Source organism: Anomaloglossus baeobatrachus, chromosome 9 (genome assembly GCF_048569485.1).
Source record: "Anomaloglossus baeobatrachus isolate aAnoBae1 chromosome 9, aAnoBae1.hap1, whole genome shotgun sequence".
NCBI lineage: Eukaryota > Metazoa > Chordata > Amphibia > Anura > Aromobatidae > Anomaloglossus > Anomaloglossus baeobatrachus.
The window spans coordinates 126,544,444-126,567,451 of NC_134361.1; the positions used below are offsets into that span (position 1 = coordinate 126,544,444).

The 23,008-nt window shown below is 50.7% G+C and overlaps 1 protein-coding gene and 1 pseudogene across 2 annotated transcripts in view; both read right to left on the minus strand.

Moving 5' to 3' along the window:
• LOC142251311 (relaxin receptor 1-like) overlaps positions 1–23,008 on the minus strand; it is a 1,991,578-nt gene that overhangs the window by 1,560,228 nt on the left and 408,342 nt on the right. The window lies entirely within an intron of this gene.
• Positions 4,863–6,397, minus strand: LOC142250881 (activating signal cointegrator 1 pseudogene; annotated as a pseudogene).

The following is a 23,008-nucleotide window of genomic DNA, read 5'->3' on the forward strand; positions in this document are numbered from 1 at the left end:
TATAAATCAGGATGAGGGACATGTTTACCAGGAAGTGGCCCAGGAAGTGGGACATAACTACACAATGAAAGCGGAGGGGAATGTGGCGCCCCTGACTTGGTCTGGCGCCACTGAGTACTGAACCCATGCTGGAGGCAGTACTTTCAGGTAATTCCAAAGGCTGGAATAGGGTGTGTACGCACAGACACATAGCAACCAGGTCTCCCACACCTTAGAGGGACCCTTGGGCAGACCCAAGAGGGGGCTTTCCTCCACATCTCATCTAGGGGTGTAGGGGAGGGGCTGGAAGCTAAGGTGGCAGTGGCTGTAAGGAAAGTAGGAGGAGTTAGTCAGTCTAGTAGCAGCAGGCGCAAAAGGAGGGTTGCTGAAGGAGAGACGCGCGCTGACATGCTAGTCAGACCCTGCACGTGTAGTAGCCGTTAGCGGGGGAGAACGGTTACCAGCAAATCGGTCAGAAAGACGCTGAGGAAGGCAGCTGGTCGAGTACGGAGACTCCTGGTGACTAGGCACGTACGGGTAACAGGTCCCTAGAGTAGACGTCCATTTATTTGATCTGCTAAACCTGCCGGTGAGGGGAACTACAAGTCCCTCACCAACCAACTAGAGTCCAAGCCTCAGCAGCAACAAGGGTGCCCATAAGGAGAATGGAGCCTGGAGCCATCTTCATTGGTCCACGCTGCCGGCAAATGGGCCAAAAAGGAGAGAAAAGGCAGTAGCGACTTCCCTGGATGAATCCTACGGTACTTCAAGTCAGAGGTTATCCGAAACAAGAAGTGCTAGGAAGGCAAGTTAACAGTTACCCTTAGACCAGCCTAAAGGATACCTAGTTCCACCTGGTTTATCTCAGCATCGCCCGGGTTACCTCACGATAACATGAAAAAGTGAGTAAAGAACAATTGAAAGACATCTTGGACTGAGACTGAGTTATTCTGGGACCTATTGTTCTACACACCCGAGCCCCTGGGGCCAGCCTCACTCACGGGAGGCCACACCATCCGACTGCAGACTCCATCAGCCCCAGACGCTCGTTAAAACTGCAGTGGCGGTCACCCATATCCCTGACCGCAAACCGTGAGTGGCGTGACGACTCCCAAGTTAATAAACCTGACATACCTATAGCCAGAGATGCCAAAGTGACGACCCTGTGGTGTCCCCGGAGGTGGAGTGGTGTCCCTTGGGTGACCGCTGCAGGTGGGCGACACAGGAGCAATTCGTACGTTATTTACTTTATGGGATTTCAAGATGTTCAGACTTTGAAATGTAGATGTGGATTGCAGGGTGAATACTGATTGTATTTCATGCTAAAATCTCTATTTGTCTACTATGCTGCAATTTTTTCCAGAAAGATCAATCCAACTGTTGTGTCTGGAAAGGGCAGTGGGAGAGGCTGAGCTTCAATGTGTGGTAAGCACGAATGAGCGTGATGCCCCTTGCTGAGGAGAACAGAAGACTGCAAAGGTAAGGTTAAAATTAATTATTTACATAATAGGATTGGTTGGCACTTCGGACAAAAATTTGGGTTTAGGGCTGCAGTTTGGGCACTCGACCTGTGAAAGGTTCGCCATGACTGAACTAGCGTGACTGTCCTCTTTCCTGGAAAAAGACTCCCCAGTTTTTAAGGGACAGGTGGAGGACCTCATTTCCAGAAAAGTATCCCTCAGTTCCACCCTAGCATTTTGGGTTATTGCCTTTGTGCTAGAGGCTTCCTTCACATGGCTTCCTCCACATGTTGCAATAAGGTTGTTATACCCTGGGCAGATCAACAGACTCAGAGCTACTGGTTCTGCCAGTCCTGTTAGCTGGCCTGAGCCAGGGGGTGGTGCACATCTGAATAGTTGCCCTCATGAGCTTAGTAATAGAGAATGCTTGTTGCTGAATGAAAATAAACTATGAGTGCATGTGTTAGCTACAGTGAGCAACTAGCTTAGTCTGGGGATGGATCGCTGGATCCCCTGATTTAGGTGGCCTATCCACACACCTTGGGTAAGCACCAGCTGAAATAGGGGTTCAGTGACCTAGGCAGGTGTAAATCAGAGATATTTGGGGTAGACAATAATGATCAAAGGCATAGGTCTATGTCTAGAGATTCAAACAAATGGAGGGAAATGTAACAGCAATCATCTGATTGTGAACTTAATTGGGAATAATATTATGTTTAAATTTGTTAAAAAAAATTATATTGGCATATTGTATAATATGTGAACACATCACCTTATACATATTAACCTAAGATGGTGCTTGGTACACTTAGAAAAATAACATGACTTGCATCTTTTAGATTTTCATAAACAAATGTTAGAAAGCCCCTAAGACATATGCCGCGGTAAGATAAGGACTATAAGGGCTACACGCCCTGCCATTTGCATCACCATACCGAAGAACCAATCAAACACATTCATTTAAGCTTTATGGGCCAATCACTGAGCAAGGATTGAAATTAAGCCAATAATGTTGCAGTGTATTAGCTTGTATATTAACCCCTTAACGACCGCGGGCCGTAAAATGACGTCCCTGCGGTCATAACCTTACTGCCCGCGGTCTGCCGGCAGCATCATGCTGCGATTGGCACACATCTCAGCTGATTTTCACAGCTGAGATGTGTGCCTGCTAGGCACGAGCAGAATCGTTATCTACTCGTGCCGTTTAACCCCTTATATGGCGCTGTCAATATGTGACAGCGCCATTATAAGCGCGATCGCGGTAAACTTTTACTTTCCGCCCGCTACCGGAAGTCACGTGACGCGATCACGTGACTTCCGATAGTTGTCATGGTAGCACAGGGTCATGTGATGACTCCTGTACTACACCTGACTTGCTTTCACTTTCGCTGTGCCAGCGGCACAGCAAAAGAGAAAGAGAGCGTATCTGCTGTTTACAGCCTTGTTGCTGTGATCAGCAGATACTGCAGAGCAATCGGAATGCTGATCGCAATAGCCCCCTATGGGGACTAGTAAAATAAAAAAAAAAGTTAAAAAAAAAGTTTTAAAAAATTAAAAAAACCAAAAAAACCTAAAAGTTCAAATCACCTCCCATTCGCCCCATTGAAAATTAAAGGGTTAAATAAATAAAAAATATACACACATTTGGTATCGCCGCGTTCAGAAACGCCCGATCTATCAAAATATAAAATCAATTAATCTGATCAGTATACGGTGTAGCGGCAAAAAAATTCCAAACGCCAAAACGACGTTTTTTTGTCGCCACAACTTTTGCGCAAAATGCAATAAGAGGTGTTCAAAACGTAGCATCTGCGCAAAGATGGTACCGTTAAAAACGTCAGCTTGAGACGCATAAAATAAGCCATCTCTGAGCCATAGATCCCGAAAAATGAGAACGCTACGGGTCACAGAATATGGCGTAAAACGTGCGCCACTTTTTTTGGACAAACTTCCGATTTGTTTTAACCCCTTATATAAAAGTAAACCTTTATATGTTTGGTGTCTACGAACTCGCACTGACTTGAGGCATCATACCCACACATCAATTTTACCATATAGTGAACACAGTGAATAAAATATCTCAAAAACCATAGTGCTATCGCACTTTTTTTGCAAGTTTTCTGCATTTGGATTTTTTTTGCAGTTTTCCAGTACACTATATGGTAAAACTGATGGTTTCATTTAAAAGTACAGCTCGTTCTGCAAAAAATGAGCCCTCACATGACCATATTGACTGAAAAATAAAAAAGTTACGTCTCTCAGAAAAAGAATGGCGGAAAAAAAAAACGGAAAGCGAAAAATTGGCCGGTCGTGAAGGGGTTAAAGCTTTTCAATAAATATAACCACTGAGCACTACACTGTTGGGAAATTATGCTGACATCATCTTCCTTTATTCCCTCAATCAAGTCCATGTATTTCACTGTTCACGCTATATTAATTGGTTGATTGACATAACACAGAGATACAGAGATATTGGCAGAGTCACAGAAAGACATAGAAATGGACGTCCTTTGACCACATCTCACACTGATGACCACTTTATTGTGAGCAATGCCCTTTGGAAACCAGATGATGAATGCCACAAAACTCCAAGCACGTTTAAGGGAGTTGAAAGGCACCCAAGTGTCAAGTCAAACAACTCAAAACCATTTACATAAGTGTGGTGTCTACACTAGACAACCTGCTAGGGTACCTGACCGCACCACCAGGCACAGGCATCATCATTTTGCATGGGCCAGGGAGTTTTTATGTTGGACAAGGGACCAATGAGCCTCAGCACTATTCACTGATGAAAGTTGATTTACACTGAGCAGAAATGATGTCCGCTAACAATGTTGGAGACGTCAAGGAGAGCACTATGCATTAGCCACTGTTGTCACCAGATGAGCCTTTGATGGTCGTAGTATTACAGTGTGGGCAGGTGTATCTAGTCAATACAGAACTGCCCTATACTTTGCAAATGGTACAGTGACAAGCCGGTTCTAATTGAAAAACATCAATAATCCAGTCATTGTACCTCTACCTGAACAATACAGGCCTAATTTCATCTTCATGGATGACAATGCTGCAGTTCATCAAGATTACATCATTAGGGAATGGCTGCTGGAGACTGAGTTACCTCAAATGGAGGTAAATGGAGGTACCTCAAATGGTCTCATAGAAAACATAAGGGATCAGTTGAATCGCCGTGTAAAGACTCGTAACACTGTACTACAGAACCTCAATGACCTGAGGGCTGCCCTTCAAGAAGAATGGGATGCCATGCCCCAGCAGACTTCTAAACAGCGTGAGATGTTATTGTAAAGCAGTAATTGATGCTCAAGGCCACATGGTAAGTATTGAAACATTAACATTTTTGGTAAGAGTTAACCCACCACTGTTGTTGGCTTTTGTTACAATAAATTGTTTGAGATGAGGAGATCACTACTGCATGCTTCTACAGTTAGGTCCAGAAATATTTGGACAGTGACACAATTTTCGCGAGTTGGGGTCTGCATGCCACCACATTGGATTTGAAATGAAATCTCTATGAAGTAGCACTCGGTATGAGGTCTCTAGTTCTGAGATCTCCTGTGGGGAAGGATTTTTAGCTGCAGCTGCTATCCATAGACGGCCTCTATGAGCACTGTACCATGATCTGCCCTCCACTCTTTTAATGCCAGCAACAAAAAGTGAAGCCCATGGCTGGTGCATACTCAGACACATGCCTTGATCACTGATCTCCTGTAGTTCTTTGTCCTGTATCCGAAGTCTACTGCGCTCATCGGAGTCTTCTACACCAGTCCTTTTCCTATTTGAAGTGGCGCTCACCTGATCAACCCACACTGGTGGAGGACACATCAAGGCTGGATTCAAAAGCGGGGAATCACGGGTATTCTCTCCTGACCTTCTCGCTGGTTTTGCTATTGTGCCAGAGTTGACTGCATGCACAACATCATCAAATCTCTTGTGATACTCATCCAGATCTCCACCTTCTTCTACAACTTTCCGTCCTGCAAAATCTATAGTCACCTTGCGGGAAAGCCGAGAAGCATGACGGAGGTCTTGCAATTCCTGTTCCTTCTTGCGAAGAGCCTCACGTTCTGCCTGGGACAACCACTGGTTGGAATCAGTGGAGAAGTAATCAGACTCATCATCAATCACATGGGTGCGTCGCACACTCGTCTTATCATATTCCAGGAGCTTGTCACGATGCTGCATGGCTCTTTCCAAACCTTCCTTACTTCGCATTTCTTGATGTGGTAGAAGATCACCGCCCAAGAGTTTCTTTCGTAATCTCTGACTTTTGTTGGATTCTCTCACTAGAATATCAGCTTCTTCTTTTGTACACACTAGGTTGCCGCAAAACAAACATGGACCGGATCCCTCTTGTTCACACACAATACGTCCACAAGTTATGCAGTTGTTGATAAGTTTTTGTTTTTGTGCCAGACATTCACATGGGTAACGGCCTGGGATTAGCACAGCCAAGCGATCCTGGCCTTCTTTAGTGTACAGGTTCACAAACTTCTGCTTTATCTTTGAGGAAGACAAAGCAGCCATTTCCTGGGCCTGCTTAGCCAAGTCCATTGGAGTCTTAACCTCTTCAGCGACCATAGTAGTCACAGCAGATGTTGGGAGAGGCTCCAATTTGTTCCTTCCTTTACGTCTGCCTTTTTTTGCATTGTCTATAAAGGACAGCGCCTGCACGCCTGTAGTATCGTCTTTCCTATAGTTCGGTGCAGAGGAGGAGCTGTGAGGATTCCTTATTTTTTGCCAGCGGATTTTTAAGTCATTGATGAAAATTTGTTTCTGCTCATCAAAGCCCTGGATAAGGTCATTTATGTACTCATCAATTTCTTCTTCCGTGTCGATGGAAAGGATATACTGGACGATGTCTTCGCTGACACTTAATCCGAAGCGGCGCTCCATCTCTCCCACACACCAGCCCAGCAGATCTGCGGCCATGGCTTGTGGCTTTAGACAGAAGTGAAATCTCTACAACAGAATTCAAGTGCAGATTGTAACGTTTAATTTGAAGGTTTGAACAAAAATATCTGATAGAAATTGTAGGAATTGTACACATTTCTTTACAAACACTCCACATTTTAGGAGGTCAAAAGTAATTGGACAAATAAACCAAACCCAAACAAAATATTTTTATTTTCAATATTTTGTTGCGAATCCTTTGGAGGCAATCACTGCCTTAAGTCTGGAACCCATGGACATCACCAAACGCTGGGTTTCCTCCTTCTTAATGCTTTGCCAGGCCTTTACAGCCGCAGCCTTCAGGTCTTGCTTTGCTTGTTTGTGGGTCTTTCCGTCTTAAGTCTGGATTTGAGCAAGTGAAATGCATGCTCAATTGGGTTAAGATCTGGTGATTGACTTGGCCATTGCAGAATGTTCCACTTTTTTGCACTCATGAACTCCTGTGTAGCTTTGGCTGTATGCTTGGGGTCATTGTCCATCTGTACTATGAAGCGCCGTCCGATCAACTTTGCGGCATTTGGCTGAATCTGGGCTGAAAGTATATCCCGGTACACTTCAGAATTCATCCGGCTACTCTTGTCTGCTGTTATGTCATCAATAAACACAAGTGACCCAGTTGCCTCCACCATGTTTTACAGAGGATGTGGTGTGCCTTGGATCATGTGCTGTTCCCTTTCTTCTCCAAACTTTTTTCTTCCCATCATTCTGGTACAGGTTGATCTTTGTCTCATCTGTCCATAGAATACTTTTCCAGAACTGAGCTGGCTTCATGAGGTGTTTTTCAGCAAATTTAACTCTGGCCTGTCTATTTTTGGAATTGATGAATGGTTTGCATCTAGATGTGAACCCTTTGTATTTACTTTCATGGAGTCTTCTCTTTACTGTTAACTTGGAGACAGATACACCTACTTCACTGAGAGTGTTTTGGACTTCAGTTGATGTTGTGAACGGGTTCTTCTTCACCAAAGAAAGTATGCGGCGATCATCCACCACTGTTGTCATCCATGGACGCCCAGGCCTTTTTGAGTTCCCAAGCTCACCAGTCAATTCCTTTTTTCTCAGAATGTACCCGACTGTTGATTTTGCTACTCCAAGCATGTCTGCTATCTCTCTGATGGATTTTTTCTTTTTTTTCAGCCTCAGGATGTTCTGCTTCACCTCAATTGAGAGTTCCTTAGACCGCATGTTGTCTGGTCACAGCAACAGCTTCCAAATGCAAAACCACACACCTGTAATCAACCCTAGACCTTTTAACTACTTCATTGATTACAGGTTAACGAGGGAGATGCCTTCAGAGTTAATTGCAGCCCTTAGAGTCCCTTGTCCAATTACTTTTGGTCCCTTGAAAAAGAGGAGGCTATGCATTACAGAGCTATGATTCCTAAACCCTTTTTCCGATTTGGATGTGAAAACTCACATATTGCAGCTGGGAGTGTGCACTTTCAGCCCATATTATATATATAATTGTATTTCTGAACATTTTTTGTAAACAGCTAAAATAACAAAACTTGTGTCACTGTCCAAATATTTCTGGACCTAACTGTATTTAAATACCCTACTTTCATGATAAAATATCAATGTAGATTGAACTTTTTATTTTTCCATAAATTCCACCTGAAAGCCAAATATCCCTAACTTTTTGTGAGTGGTGGTATTTAGTATTTTACTATATATAGTAAGATGAAGATAATTCATTAAGTTTTTTAATGCTTTCTACTTGATAAGCAGTTGCCAACATAAAATTCAAGGTCAATATCATTAAAGCATAACACAAAGCTTTGGAATGCTGTAAAAATGGCACTGCTTTTAAAAGACCCCAGGACATAGTTCACAATGAATGCAGCTGCTTTTTACATATATATCAGATCATGGTTTTATTGTTACCTGCAGCAGCAAAAAACGATTAATTGTTCTTTCTGCATAAGAAAAATATCCCAATAGTCTAGCTCTTTGCAAAATGAATCGTACATTTATTAATGCAGCAGTCGAATGTTGAAAACACTGTACATCTAGTGCACGGAGGATTATTTCAGACATACTCTAAGGCCCTGTGCGCACTAGAAAATGGAACTTTCTTAAGAAAATTCCGCAGGCTCTGACAGATTTCCGCACCCGTGGAAAAAAAACGCAATAAAACGCACTGAAATCTGCATGCGTTTTGGTGCAGATTTGGTGCGGTTTTGGTGCGGGTTGGTACATGTATTTTAATGTATTCAATGCAATAAAGCACATTGAGAAAAAAAAAATAGGTAATTTCCTTCTGATATATATATATATATATATATGGATAGATAGATGGATAGATAGCTAGAAAGATAATGGATAGCTAGATAGATAAATAAATAGATAGATAATGGATAGATGGATAGATAGATAGATAGATAATGGGATAGATAGAAGGATAGATAGATAGATAGATAGATAATAGAGGGATAGATAGATAGGTAGATAATCAATAGCTAGAGGACAGATCAATCAAACAATAGAGTCCCTGTGAGAACACAATGCAGTTCTCGCGAGCAGTAATGTGTTCACATTACCGACCATGAGAAATTACCTGTAATTACCTCTGCAGTCTTGTTACGAGGCTGCATTAAGTACTGTGTGTCAGTCGCGGCTGGATGCAAGCATCGGGGGACCTGCGTGGATTACGCCGGATCTGTGTGTTCGGAAGGGGTTAATAAAGTGCTGAAAGAGAGGGCTTTTTTGTGTTTTATTTAAAATAAAGGATTTTTTGGTTTGTGTTTATTCACTTTACTTATGGGTTAATCATGTAAGCTGTCTCATAGACACTGCCATGATGAAGCTATGACTTAGTGGCAGCGATGCGCTGCTATTAACTCATTATTACTTTGATTGCCACCGCATCACAGCAATCTGGAAGAGGCGGGGACACTCCGGGATTGTCGCATAATGGATGCGACAGTCCCGGGGCAGCTGCGGGCTGATATTCTCGGCTGCAGTAGGGGGAGGTATTGTTAGGGCCAGGTGGACGGGCAGACCCAGGAGGTGGATCCACTGGGCCGAACTCCTTGATGATGGTAAGGGGTCCGGTAGCTGGAGCACTACAAGTAGCAGGGCAGTCCGTGCACACGAGTATAATGGAGAAGTCCCTGGGACCACGGAGTCACTGATGGTAGTCCGGGTGACGGAGCTCAGGTTCGGAAGCCGAGAAGATGTCAGGCGGAGTCCGGAACCGTTGGAGCGAGATGCCGGGTCACCGCAGGGATCAGAGATGGTACGGACTGTCAGGATGGCAGATAGACAGCGTTCGGGGTTCGGGATTCGGCAGGACCGGATGGCAAGGCAGGATCGGCTCTAGAAGAGAGAGAGGTGAGTATCTCACAGAAACACAAGGAGACCTGACTCCTAGCTTGGGAAACACGAAGAACAGGCCCCGCCCACTTGGACACTAAACCCCTTTATACCCTGTACCTGTGTGCTTCATTTCCTGTCAGTGGACGCTGGCCCTTTAAGAAAGGGTCAATGACCGCGCGCGCGCCCTAATGCGCATGCGCGCGGCCCGGGTGCCAGAAGCCAGAGCAGGAAGCTGTGAGGAGGAAGCAGCAGAGCCGGGCTGGGGCTGGGAAGCCGACGGGCGCCGGGAGCGGGGACCAGGGAGCCTGGGAAGCGCGGGCAATGGAGGCTGGAGAGCGGGGAGCGTGGCAGGTGAGCCGGGGAGCAGGGCAGGGGACCCAGGGAGCGTGACAGTACCCCCCCCACGCCCCCCTCCCCGCAACCGGGACAGGAAGGCACGGATCAGAGGAGTGCCCACATTCTCCCGGGGCTCCCAGGACCTATCCTCAGGACCATACCCTGCCCAGTCCACCAGGAAGAACTGTCGACCCCGTACGGTCTTCATGGCCACGATATCCCTTACCGCATAGATGTCGTCATCGGCAATAGGAGGAGGAGCCGAACTGGCAGCAGCGGAGAAGGGACCAAGGACAACCGGCTTGAGCAGGGAGACGTGGAAGGAGTTGGGTATCCTCATCGTGACCGGGAGCTGTAGCTTGTAGGAGACCTCATTGATCTTGCTGAGAACCTTAAACGGCCCGATGTAGCGAGGTCCCAGCTTGTAGGATGGTAGCTTCAATCGGACGTACTTGAAAGCAAGCCAGACGAGATCTCCTGGAGAGAAACACGGAGGGTCCAGACGTCTCTTGTCTGCATGTCTCTTCATCCGCAGGGAGGCACGTGCGAGGGACGCCTTAACCGAGTCCCAAATGGTTGTGAAGTCACGGGCTACAGCATCAGCAGCAGGGACATCCGAGGAAGAGGATACAGGCAATGGGACGGTAGGCTGAAGTCCGTAAACGACATGGAAGGGAGAGCTGGAGGAGGACTCACTGACGTGGTGATTATGGGAGAATTCAGCCCAAGGAAGAAGCGTGGACCAGTCGTCATGATGGGCGTTGACGTAGTGACGCAAGAAGGAGGTCAATATCTGATTGACCCGTTCCACTTGGCCGTTCGACTGAGGATGGTAGGCTGAAGAAAAGTCCAGAGTCACTCCCAGATGTTTGCAGAGAGCCCTCCAGAAGCGGGAGGTGAACTGAGTTCCTCTGTCGGACACAATGTGTGATGGAAAGCCATGCAAGCGGAAGATGTGATGTATATAGGCGTCCGCGAGTTCCTGGGCAGAGGGCAGTCCAGCCATAGGGACGAAATGAGCCATTTTAGAGAACCGATCCACCACGACCCATATGACTGTGTGTCCGGAGGACAATGGCAAGTCTGTAATAAAGTCCATCGCAATGTGTTGCCACGGAACTGAGGGTATAGGCAGAGGCAGAAGACGGCCATATGGCAGATGTTTGGGCGTCTTGTTCCTGGCACAAGAGGAGCAGGCAGAGACAAAAGAGGCGACGTCCGTGCGAAGGGATGGCCACCAGTAATGACGTACAATCGCACTCCAAGTTCTCTTCTGACCAGCATGACCGGCTGTTTTCGAGGCATGGCCCCAGTGTAACACTTTTCTCCTGTCAGTCTCAGAGACAAAGGTCTTCCCGGGCGGTATCTGGGCCAGGGTGACAGGAGCCACTGGAATGATTTTACTAGGACAGATGATGGGTTGGGATGTCTCCTCCTCCTGCTCCTTGGGCATGAAAGACCTGGACAAGGCATCAGCGCGTACATTCTTGTCCGCGGGTCGGAAATGGAGCTGGAAATCGAATCTGGCAAAGAACAAGGACCACCTGGCTTGCCGTGGGTTCAGTCGCTGAGCAGACCGCAGGTATTCCAGATTCTTGTGGTCTGTGTAAATAATAACGGGGTACACTGCTCCTTCCAGAAGATAGCGCCATTCCTCCAGAGCCAGTTTGACTGCTAATAGCTCTCGGTCACCGATGGTGTAGTTGCGTTCAGGCGCTGAGAAGCTCTTGGAGAAGAAACCGCAAGTCACCATCTTCCCGGAGGAGGACTTCTGCATGAGCACTGCACCGGCTCCCGAGGAGGAGGCATCCACCTCCAAGGTGAACTGGCGGTTGAACTCCGGACGGTGGAGTACAGGAGAGGAGGCAAATGCCTGCTTCAGAGAGCCAAACGCGGCGTCGGCCGCAGGTGACCAGTCCTTTGGATTAGCACCCTTCTTGGTCAAGGCGGAGAGAGGAGCAGTCAGAGCAGAGAAGTGAGGGATGAACTGGCGGTAATAGTTGGCAAATCCCAGAAAGCGTTGGATTGCCTTCAGTCCAGAAGGAGGAGGCCAGTTGAGAATGGAGGAGACCTTCTTTGGATCCATCTGCAGTCCGGTATCGGAGATGAGGTACCCCAGGAAGGGGAGAGAAGACTGCTCAAAGACACACTTCTCGTACTTGGCGTACAGACGATTCTCTCTCAGTCTTTGTAGAACCAGCTGCACGTTCTCTCTGTGGGTCTGGAGGTCCGGAGAGAAGACAAGGATATCATCCAGATACACCACCACACAGACGTAGAGAAGGTCCCGGAAAACGTCATTCACCAATTCTTGAAAGACTGCTGGTGCGTTACACAGGCCGAAGGGCATCACGCAGTATTCATAGTGCCCATCGCGAGTATTGAACGCGGTCTTCCATTCGTCCCCAGAGCGGATGCGGACCAGGTTTTAGGCACCTCGAAGGTCCAACTTGGTGAACACACGAGCTCCTCTAAGCCGATCAAACAATTCGGGGATGAGCGGCAGGGGTACTTGTTTTTCACGGTGATTTGGTGCAATCCCCGGTAGTCTATGCATGGGCGTAAGTCGCCTTCTTTCTTCTTAACGAAGAAGAAACCTGCTCCAGCAGGAGAGGAGGATCTCCGAATGAATCCCCTTGCCAGGCTCTCAGTGATGTAAGTAGACATGGCCCTTGTTTCGGCTGGAGACAGTGGATATATCCGTCCTCGAGGTGGTGTAGTTCCCGGGAGCAGGTCGATGGCACAACCGTAAGGACGATGTGGCGGAAGTACCTCTGATTCCTTTTTATCAAAGACGTCCGCGAAGGACCAATAGGCCGAGGGCAGTCCCGGTAGGGACTCTGGAACCGGAGGTCGCCGGATGGGTTGTATGGTCTTCAGACAGTTCTCATGGCAAGAAGAGCCCCATCGGGTGATTTCACCAGTGCCCCAGCTGACTGATGGTTCGTGTGTCCGTAACCAGGGAAGTCCCAGCAGGATTTGATGGGACATGTGTGGGAGGACGTAGAGAGCGATGTTCTCGGTGTGCAGGGCACCGATACGTAGTTCGACCGGCCTGGTGATCCAGGAGATGGTGTCAGAGAGGGGTCTCCCATCCACAGAGGCGATCACGAGGGGTTTGTCGAGTGGAGTAACAGGCACCTGGTACTTGTCCACCGTGGCCTGCTGGATGAAATTGCCTGCTGCCCCAGAATCGAGGTACGCCTCAGCCGTGAACCGCGTCTCTCCCGTTGTCACTTGCACAGTCCATGTAACCGGGTCTGAGAGAGTCCCAGCACCTAGGGTGGCCTCTCCTACCAACCCTAGGCTTTGGAGTTTCCCGGCCTCTCTGGACAGGAGCGTAGCAGGTGTGTGCCCTCTCCGCAGTAGAAGCAGAGGTCCTTGGCGAGCCGCTCTGCTCGGCGTTGTTCAGACTGCCGCACACGGTCGATCTGCATGGGCTCGTGGACGGAGACACCAGATGCCGCTGACTGGAGTACAGCGGGCTTCTGCGGAGGAGAGGAATGCCGTACCGGACGTCTCTCACGGGACACCTCTTTGGATCGCTCCTGAAAGCGAATGTCCACTCGAGTCGCTAGGGTAATCAGGGCATCCAGGGTGGATGGTACGTCACGACCAGCCAGCTCATCTTTGATTCGACCCGAGAGTCCTTCCCAGAAGGCGGCGGTTAGGGCCTCGTTGTTCCACCCGAGTTCCGAAGCCAAGGTGCGAAAACGGATGGCGTATTGACCCACCGTCAGAGTCCCCTGACGTAACCGGAGAAGAGATGAGGCAGACGCGGAGGCGCGTCCGGGCTCGTCAAAGGTGCCACGAAAAGCCTGCAGGAACTCCTGGATGTTCTTGGTCACCGGATCCTCCCTTTCCCACAAGGGGTTCATCCACGCCAGTGCCTCACCCTCTAGATGGGACATGATGAAGGCGACCTTGGCTTGGTCGGAGGCAAATAAATGCGGCAGCTGCGTGAAATGGAGGGAGCATTGGTTTATGAATCCTCTGCAGGTCTTGGGATCTCCGGCGTACCGGGGTGGTGAGGCCAAACGAAGTCTGGAAGCATCCGAAGAGGCTGCCACGGGAGCTGGAGCCGTGGATTGACTAGTGGAAGCCCGAGATGCTGCAGATGTAACTGACGCTTGTAGCGTGTTCAGGCGGGCGTCCACAGAAGACATGAATTGCAGCATGCGGGTCTGAGTCTCACGCTGGCGTGAGAGTTCCTCCTGTAAAGCTGCTAGTGCTGCAGCGGGATCCATGGCCTGTTCTTACTGTTAGGGCCAGGTGGACGGGCAGACCCAGGAGGTGGATCCACTGGGCCGAACTCCTTGATGATGGTAAGGGGTCCGGTAGCTGGAGCACTACAAGTATCAGGGCAGTCCGTGCACACGAGTATAATGGAGAAGTCCCTGGGACCACGGAGTCACTGATGGTAGTCCGGGTGACGGAGCTCAGGTTCGGAAGCCGAGAAGATGTCAGGCGGAGTCCGGAACCGTTGGAGCGAGATGCCGGGTCACCGCAGGGATCAGAGATGGTACGGACTGTCAGGATGGCAGATAGACAGCGTTCGGGGTTCGGGATTCGGCAGGACCGGATGGCAAGGCAGGATCGGCTCTAGAAGAGAGAGAGGTGAGTATCTCACAGAAACACAAGGAGACCTGACTCCTAGCTTGGGAAACACGAAGAACAGGCCCCGCCCACTTGGACACTAAACCCCTTTATACCCTGTACCTGTGTGCTTCATTTCCTGTCAGTGGACGCTGGCCCTTTAAGAAAGGGTCAATGACCGCGCGCGCGCCCTAATGCGCATGCGCGCGGCCCGGGTGCCAGAAGCCAGAGCAGGAAGCTGTGAGGAGGAAGCAGCAGAGCCGGGCTGGGGCTGGGAAGCCGACGGGCGCCGGGAGCGGGGACCAGGGAGCCTGGGAAGCGCGGGCAATGGAGGCTGGAGAGCGGGGAGCGTGGCAGGTGAGCCGGGGAGCAGGGCAGGGGACCCAGGGAGCGTGACAGTACCCCCCCACGCCCCCCTCCCCGCAACCGGGACAGGAAGGCACGGATCAGAGGAGTGCCCACATTCTCCCGGGGCTCCCAGGACCTATCCTCAGGACCATACCCTGCCCAGTCCACCAGGAAGAACTGTCGACCCCGTACGGTCTTCATGGCCACGATATCCCTTACCGCATAGATGTCGTCATCGGCAATAGGAGGAGGAGCCGAACTGGCAGCAGCGGAGAAGGGACCAAGGACAACCGGCTTGAGCAGGGAGACGTGGAAGGAGTTGGGTATCCTCATCGTGACCGGGAGCTGTAGCTTGTAGGAGACCTCATTGATCTTGCTGAGAACCTTAAACGGCCCGATGTAGCGAGGTCCCAGCTTGTAGGATGGTAGCTTCAATCGGACGTACTTGAAAGCAAGCCAGACGAGATCTCCTGGAGAGAAACACGGAGGGTCCAGACGTCTCTTGTCTGCATGTCTCTTCATCCGCAGGGAGGCACGTGCGAGGGACGCCTTAACCGAGTCCCAAATGGTTGTGAAGTCACGGGCTACAGCATCAGCAGCAGGGACATCCGAGGAAGAGGATACAGGCAATGGGACGGTAGGCTGAAGTCCGTAAACGACATGGAAGGGAGAGCTGGAGGAGGACTCACTGACGTGGTGATTATGGGAGAATTCAGCCCAAGGAAGAAGCGTGGACCAGTCGTCATGATGGGCGTTGACGTAGTGACGCAAGAAGGAGGTCAATATCTGATTGACCCGTTCCACTTGGCCGTTCGACTGAGGATGGTAGGCTGAAGAAAAGTCCAGAGTCACTCCCAGATGTTTGCAGAGAGCCCTCCAGAAGCGGGAGGTGAACTGAGTTCCTCTGTCGGACACAATGTGTGATGGAAAGCCATGCAAGCGGAAGATGTGATGTATATAGGCGTCCGCGAGTTCCTGGGCAGAGGGCAGTCCAGCCATAGGGACGAAATGAGCCATTTTAGAGAACCGATCCACCACGACCCATATGACTGTGTGTCCGGAGGACAATGGCAAGTCTGTAATAAAGTCCATCGCAATGTGTTGCCACGGAACTGAGGGTATAGGCAGAGGCAGAAGACGGCCATATGGCAGATGTTTGGGCGTCTTGTTCCTGGCACAAGAGGAGCAGGCAGAGACAAAAGAGGCGACGTCCGTGCGAAGGGATGGCCACCAGTAATGACGTACAATCGCACTCCAAGTTCTCTTCTGACCAGCATGACCGGCTGTTTTCGAGGCATGGCCCCAGTGTAACACTTTTCTCCTGTCAGTCTCAGAGACAAAGGTCTTCCCGGGCGGTATCTGGGCCAGGGTTACAGGAGCCACTGGAATGATTTTACTAGGACAGATGATGGGTTGGGATGTCTCCTCCTCCTGCTCCTTGGGCATGAAAGACCTGGACAAGGCATCAGCGCGTACATTCTTGTCCGCGGGTCGGAAATGGAGCTGGAAATCGAATCTGGCAAAGAACAAGGACCACCTGGCTTGCCGTGGGTTCAGTCGCTGAGCAGACCGCAGGTATTCCAGATTCTTGTGGTCCGTGTAAATAATAACGGGGTACACTGCTCCTTCCAGAAGATAGCGCCATTCCTCCAGAGCCAGTTTGACTGCTAATAGCTCTCGGTCACCGATGGTGTAGTTGCGTTCAGGCGCTGAGAAGCTCTTGGAGAAGAAACCGCAAGTCACCATCTTCCCGGAGGAGGACTTCTGCATGAGCACTGCACCGGCTCCCGAGGAGGAGGCATCCACCTCCAAGGTGAACTGGCGGTTGAACTCCGGACAGTGGAGTACAGGAGAGGAGGCAAATGCCTGCTTCAGAGAGCCAAACGCGGCGTCGGCCGCAGGTGACCAGTCCTTTGGATTAGCCCCCTTCTTGGTCAAGGCGGAGAGAGGAGCAGTCAGAGCAGAGAAGTGAGGGATGAACTGGCGGTAATAGTTGGCAAATCCCAGAAAGCGTTGGATTGCCTTCAGTCCAGAAGGAGGAGGCCAGTTGAGAATGGAGGAGACCTTCTTTGGATCCATCTGCAGTCCGGTATCGGAGATGAGGTACCCCAGGAAGGGGAGAGAAGACTGCTCAAAGACACACTTCTCGTACTTGGCATACAGACGATTCTCTCTCAGTCTTTGTAGAACCAGCTGCACGTTCTCTCTGTGGGTCTGGAGGTCCGGAGAGAAGACAAGGATATCATCCAGATACACCACCACACAGACGTAGAGAAGGTCCCGGAAAACGTCGTTCACCAATTCTTGAAAGACTGCTGGTGCGTTACACAGGCCGAAGGGCATCACGCAGTATTCATAGTGCCCATCGCGAGTATTGAACGCGGTCTTCCATTCGTCCCCAGAGCGGATGCGGACCAGGGGGCCTGGGAAGCACGGGCAATGGAGGCTGGAGAGCGGGGAGCGTGGCAGGTGAGCCGGGGAGCAGGGCAGGGGACCCGGGGAGCGTGACAGGTATTAACCCTGGTCCTCGCCCTCCCCAGCCTGAGAATACTGCTGTGTGTTTACCTTGGCTGGATGGTAAAAATACGGCGGAGCCCACGTTTTTTTTTATTTTTTTTTATTTTTAATATGTACGTTTGATTTCTATGTGTATTATATATGTCTGTGTGTGAGTGTGATCTGTGTGTGTTTACTCTCTGCTCCGCTTCCTCTTCCTGTCATAATGACATCACTTCCCTGCAAAACGCAGACCAGTGATGAACATTATGTCCCGAAAAATGCGAAATACCGCAGGGAATAAAGCAGGAAAACGCAATGAAACGCACAGAATTTGCTACCTGCGTTATTCCCTGCGGGATTTCACGATTACATTATAGTCAATGAAGTGAAATGCCGCAGTTCCCTGCGGAAAAGACGTGAAATGCAATTGTTTTTGCTGCAGGAATCCCGCAGCAAAACATGCAGCTGTCAAAATCAGCCTAGTGCGCACAGTATTTTTTTTCCCATTGGATTTGCTGGTGAATCACTGCAGAAAGGTTAAGAACATTTTCTGCAGTGAAACATGCTGCAAATCCGCGGGAAAATCCGGCTAGTGAACACATAGCCTAAGAATTAAACCTGTGATGATGTGTTCCTATAAACAATGGCCAATGACAATTAAAAAGAAGACTTTATACAAAGACATGCTCTTATATTTGTGCCTGTTTCTGTCGCGGGCGGGGAGGAGGGTGTCAGCACACCGCGCTCACCCCTTCTGCTCGGGTCCGGCAGTTGCTCCTGGTGGCTCGAGCCGTGGGCCGGATCCCGGGGTGTCTCGAGCGACACTCCTCGCCCGTGAGTGAAAGGGGGGTGTTTGTTGGGTGTGGGGATTGTTATAGTTCGTGACGCCACCCACGGTTGTGGTGATTGCACCACCGCTGCTCAGTGTGGGGGTCCCGGGGATGGTGGTGCGGAGCAGCCAGGTGTTGTGTTGCCCCTCCGTGGGTAGGGGTTGGTGATCCCGGGGCCCGGTGATGAGATGTGAAGTGTAGGGCCTGGAGGGCGCAGGGGCGCGGGGGCAGCGCTGTGCCTTGTGGCACTATGGTACTCACTCAGCCTGACACACGGACACAGTTTGTACGGTAAACCAACGGCTGGTAGGACGGTCCCACAGACGGCTGCACCTGCACTCCCGGTAGGTAACGGTGACGTTTCTCTTCCTTGCACCTATGTTGTCTGATGGTAGCGGTGGATTCCCTCCGGTTACCCGCTCCCCGACTGCAATCTGGGCCGGAGGAGCTCTACACTTTGCCCGCAGGCGCTGGCCCTGGGGAAACTTGTGCCTTGGCGGTGGCGGTGTCTCCCCGGTAATGGTCGGGCTGTTGCCGTCAATCGGGACTTGGTTGCTGGGGGATCTGCGTCCCCGTCACTGACGGATTTGGCAAATCTGGCGACTCCTAGCCTTGCCGGGGTCCGAGAGGCCCCTGCCCTAGTGCTGACTGTCCTTCGGAACACTGCTCCAGACCACCGGGCACACAGCCAACGGGGTCCTTCCAGGAACTTCCAAACGGTCCCCCTCCAAACAGTCACCGCCGTCGCTGACCTTGCTGTTCTGGCCCTACACACGGCTGGGCTCTCAGGCTTTCTTTCCTTCTGTCACTTTGCTTGCTTTCCTCCTTTACTCCCTTCACTTTCACTTTGTTGTTTACTTTAGCCCCTGCCTGGGCTACTCCTCACTCCTTCCACTTCCTCCTCCCTCACTCGACTCTCCCTGGACTCTAACTGCTGTTCACTCTTTCATGTCCCTCACTGGACTGCCTGGTTTCTTCCTGCCTCCAGAGCTGTGAGCTCCTTGGTGGGCGGAGCCAACCACCTGGCCCACCCCCTGGTGTGCATCATCAGACTTCTGGAGGAAGGCAACAAGGATTTCTGGTTAGCAGGTGTGCCTACCTGGAGTGTGGGGTGTGGTGGTGTTGTGACCTGTGTCCCCTGGCTTGCCCAGGGCGACACATTCCCCCTTAGCAAAATGCAGACCGTCCGCGGGCTGCCGTCCTACACCGGTTTTATTTTTCTGTAAAAGGGGATAACAAGGGTTAATCAAACATCAATAACATTTTTAATCAAAAACTCTTCCCAAACGGGAGGCACATTTTCTTAAACGTTGCAACGGTATACGGTCACGGTTTCCGCTCTCTCCCAACCAAGCAACCTGGCCCTGATGCTGCCCCTAAAACCCAGGCAGCACCCCTTGACCCACAGTCCAGGACAAGTTACCCGAGCGGGATCTGTCCTTCCCCTCCAGAGGGTGGCCACCGGTTCCTTTGGTGGCTTGGCCCTGGCCTGCTCTGCTCAGGGCCCTCCCTCCAACCTGCCTCTCAGGAGGCGGCATTGCGGAAACGGTAATGGTACCCAACATATTTACAAGCCACTAACGTTTGTGGTTGCCCTGCAGAGTTCACGGGCTTGTCCATGGATAGTTCCCATGCATTTAAAACGGTCCCCACGGGGACAACGGTACCGGCTCCAGCCGGTTGCAAATCACACGGTGAATCAGGTGAAGTACTCGGTCATTTTCATTTTCATCATTTCAAACTTTCAAACTTTTTCAAACAAACAGCAAACTTCTGGTGGTCCCCACGGGGACGGTGCAACGGGCATCCGCTGCCCTACTCAGATTCTTCGGCTGCGGCGGACCCATCCTCCTCCGACATGGGCTCGGTGTCAGGCCCGGAGTCACCATCAACAGCTTCCGCACCAGTCGGGTAGCTTCCAACCACCGTAGCTTCCAGGCTTGCTACTCCCTGGGCTGCAATCACGGGGGGATGTACGCCCGGCGTGCCAGGTGCTGTGCAGCATGCGAGCACGTAGGACGGAGGCAACCTAGGAGCCAGGATCAGACCGGGTCCCTCAGCCGCAGCGGCCGGTCCCTCCGGGACACAGGGGCGTGGGTCACTCTCCGGTTCCTCCATTCCATACACTCGCGCTACGGCAACTAGCGCCTCCACCTCCGCGGCCCATTGCTCCATCAGCCCGCCAATCTGCCTCTGATAATGGCGGCAAATCTCCACTGTTCGGGCCCTCAGCCATGCCGCTGTCCCGGGCACCAGCTCGGCCGCCTCCGCATAGCTCGGCGGGGCGGACATTTTCCGTTAGGGTCGATGGATTGGGGGTTCCAGTTTGCTTGTTGCGACGCCACACTTACACGCGTCCAGCCGCCATCGCGTCCCCCTTAGCTCTTTCCGGCCCCTCCTCTCTCGGGGCGGGGTTTTGGCCTTCGCGCTTTTACTGCTCGAGAAGACGCTCGAGCGGGAACTTTTCGCGCCAAAGATGGCGGCTTCTGAAATTTTTCTGCCGGATGCCTCCGGCGGTAACAAGGCGCACCTCTACCTGACGGCAGAGCGGCAAGATCCTGTTCGTGACGCCAAGTTGTCGCGGGCGGGGAGGAGGGTGTCAGCACACCGCGCTCACCCCTTCTGCTCGGGTCCGGCAGTTGCTCCTGGTGGCTCGAGCCGTGGGCCGGATCCCGGGGTGTCTCGAGCGACACTCCTCGCCCGTGAGTGAAAGGGGGGTGTTTGTTGGGTGTGGGGATTGTTATAGTTCGTGACGCCACCCACGGTTGTGGTGATTGCACCACCGCTGCTCAGTGTGGGGGTCCCGGGGATGGTGGTGCGGAGCAGCCAGGTGTTGTGTTGCCCCTCCGTGGGTAGGGGTTGGTGATCCCGGGGCCCGGTGATGAGATGTGAAGTGTAGGGCCTGGAGGGCGCAGGGGCGCGGGGGCAGCGCTGTGCCTTGTGGCACTATGGTACTCACTCAGCCTGACACACGGACACAGTTTGTACGGTAAACCAACGGCTGGTAGGACGGTCCCACAGACGGCTGCACCTGCACTCCCGGTAGGTAACGGTGACGTTTGTCTTCCTTGCACCTATGTTGTCTGATGGTAGCGGTGGATTCCCTCCGGTTACCCGCTCCCCGACTGCAATCTGGGCCGGAGGAGCTCTACACTTTGCCCGCAGGCGCTGGCCCTGGGGAAACTTGTGCCTTGGCGGTGGCGGTGTCTCCCCGGTAATGGTCGGGCTGTTGCCGTCAATCGGGACTTGGTTGCTGGGGGATCTGCGTCCCCGTCACTGACGGATTTGGCAAATCTGGCGACTCCTAGCCTTGCCGGGGTCTGAGAGGCCCCTGCCCTGGTGCTGACTGTCCTTCGGAACACTGCTCCAGACCACCGGGCACACAGCCAACGGGGTCCTTCCAGGAACTTCCAAACGGTCCCCCTCCAAACAGTCACCGCCGTCGCTGACCTTGCTGTTCTGGCCCTACACACGGCTGGGCTCTCAGGCTTTCTTTCCTTCTGTCACCTTGCTTGCTTTCCTCCTTTACTCCCTTCACTTTCACTTTGTTGTTTACTTTAGCCCCTGCCTGGGCTACTCCTCACTCCTTCCACTTCCTCCTCCCTCACTCGACTCTCCCTGGACTCTAACTGCTGTTCACTCTTTCATGTCCCTCACTGGACTGCCTGGTTTCTTCCTGCCTCCAGAGCTGTGAGCTCCTTGGTGGGCGGAGCCAACCGCCTGGCCCACCCCCTGGTGTGCATCATCAGACTTCTGGAGGAAGGCAACAAGGATTTCTGGTTAGCAGGTGTGCCTACCTGGAGTGTGGGGTGTGGTGGTGTTGTGACCTGTGTCCCCTGGCTTGCCCAGGGCGACACATTTCTTCACAAATTAAACATCCCTCAAGAACACTAAAGGGGTTGTACACTACTCAGACAACCCCTTCTTAATCACCATGTATACCCCCATTAAAATAACAACACTAAGGGTATGTGCGCACGTTACTGAATAGGATAACTGAAGTGAGCACTAATATATATGAGTGCAAGCCAAAAATACATACTATATATAAGAATAAGGCTGCACATCAAACTTAGATAATGGTATAATGCCTCAAGCATATGGAAAAATATTGGAATATACAATGAAAAATGCTACTTGCTAATTTGAACATGTGAATAATGAATTGCATACCTGCTATGAATATTAGGAAAAAGGAGATATTTAGCAATCGCATTGATCAATGTAACTGAGCTCCAAAACCTCGTCAAGGTATATCTCTATATTGGGGTCCCTAGCTCTGTGACCCTAACTGTGTGTCATCTCATTGCAATTAAAAACTGCTATGGGTGGAGAGGGGTAACTAAGGACTTTCTTATATAGGAGATGGGAAAAACATGGCCGAAAGGGGCGGAGCTGTGTTCACATTCAGAAAAAAAACTACATATAACTGAATAGGATAACTGAAGTGAGCACTAATATATATATATGAGTGCAAGCCAAAAATACATACTATATATAAGAATAAGGCTGCACATCAAACTTAGATAATGGTATAATGCCTCAAGCATATGGAAAAATATTGGAATATACAATGAAAAATGCTACTTGCTAATTTGAACATGTGAATAATGAATTGCATACCTGCTATGAATATTAGGAAAAAGGAGATATTTAGCAATCGCATTGATCAAT